Below are 1,507 nucleotides of genomic sequence, written 5' to 3'. Positions count from 1 at the left end.
ACGAATACAATGTTTGTAAAATGTATTGTATAGAGGTCAAATACCTCGCGATGTAATCAACTGTTGTGAATCGTTTATAATCGATATGGACTTCGTCAGGATGGATTAGGACGGGTCTCTACAGTATTAATAGGTAACCTTCCTTGTGGTCGGGTTTCAAAGCGTTGTGATAACTGTTCGAGTTACGTTTCTAGACTTTTGAGCAGAGCCAATTGATTTCTCATTAGTATCTCCATCTGGTCTTGTCTGGATGCAGTTCTCTGATTGAATTGTTGTTGTCCTTGGATGAACTGAGTCAACTCATAATCAGTCCTGAGAGTAGGGTTGGTTACTTTTGTAATTTAGGTGGTTGGGGAATTCTCCTCAACTGGTGGACTAGTGATTTGAAGTGGTTGATCGTAGGTCAATTGAGATTGTTGAGTTGGATAAGGTGGGTAGGGATAGCGAAAAGGCTGGTTGTTTCGTTGAAACTGGTTAACAATAGGTTGTTGATTGAATCCGGGATTTGATTGACGAGCTGGGTATTGAACGTAACAGACTAAGCCGTCAGGGTTCTCGTACTCAACTTGATATTCTTCAGTAGGTTGCGGGTTGGTACAATTAGTACAGGCCTGATCCTGTTGACCTAATGTGGCTGCGTCTTCATTTCTCCGAGTTGTTTGGGAAGAGATTCCATCTTGTCCGTGAGGGATTTAATGGCCTCTGTTTGATTTTTAAGTGCAGAGAGTGGTGCAGATGATGAAGTTGTTTCACCACTGTTCCAGTCATGATGATGCATTGTCATGTTCTCGAGAAACTCCCATGCTTCGTCTGCGGTTTGGTTCATCAGATTTCCTTGAGCTACTGCATCGATCATCGTCCTATGATTTACTGTAAGACCATTATAGAAGGTACATATTTGACCTGACCATTCTAACTGGTGATTAGGGCATTTCTTCAGCAGGGTTTTGAATCGCTCCCATGCAGTGTAAAGAGATTCATCATAACTTTGTTTAAAGTTAATGATGTCATTCTTAAGTTTGGTTTGTTTAGAAGGAGGGAAATATTTGGTTAGGAATTTAGTAGCCATCTCCGTCCACGACGTGATGGAATCTTTTATTAATCCTTCGAACCATGTTTGTGCATGATGAGTGAGAAAATAGGGAAACAAGTATATCCAGACTATATCTTGTCCTATCCCTGGCTGTTTGTAGGAGTTCGAAAGAGATATGAATTTATCAAGGTGAGAGTTAGGATCGTCATTCGGTAATCCATGAAACTGATAGCTGTTTTGGATAAGCTGTATGATGTGATGTTTTAACTCGAACGAGTGTCCATGAATCTCTAAAAATCTGATCGATCCTCCTCGACCTTCAATCGAGGATTTGGTTTTTTTTGCTAAAGTGACGCGTAACGCCATTTGATTATGATTCGTTCTTCTTTGCGTGATTTAGAGATTATTGCGTCTGGATCAGGTACGAAGAACAACGGCCCTGGTCTAGATCGGGTTTGGGTCATACACAGGGTA

General features: G+C 41.0%; 1 non-coding gene across 1 annotated transcript; it reads left to right on the top strand.

The window, feature by feature from the left end:
* Positions 1-914: 914 nt before the first annotated feature.
* Positions 915-1,020, top strand: LOC139865366 (small nucleolar RNA R71). The gene has a single exon (XR_011764891.1). It is a non-coding gene; the product is annotated as a small nucleolar RNA R71 (small nucleolar RNA).
* The last annotated feature ends 487 nt before the right edge of the window (positions 1,021-1,507 follow it).

The sequence above is a fragment of the Rutidosis leptorrhynchoides genome, chromosome 8 (assembly GCF_046630445.1).
Source record: "Rutidosis leptorrhynchoides isolate AG116_Rl617_1_P2 chromosome 8, CSIRO_AGI_Rlap_v1, whole genome shotgun sequence".
NCBI lineage: Eukaryota > Viridiplantae > Streptophyta > Magnoliopsida > Asterales > Asteraceae > Rutidosis > Rutidosis leptorrhynchoides.
The sequence above is the reverse complement of the archived record's forward strand: the minus strand, read 5'-3'. Positions and strand labels throughout refer to the sequence as shown.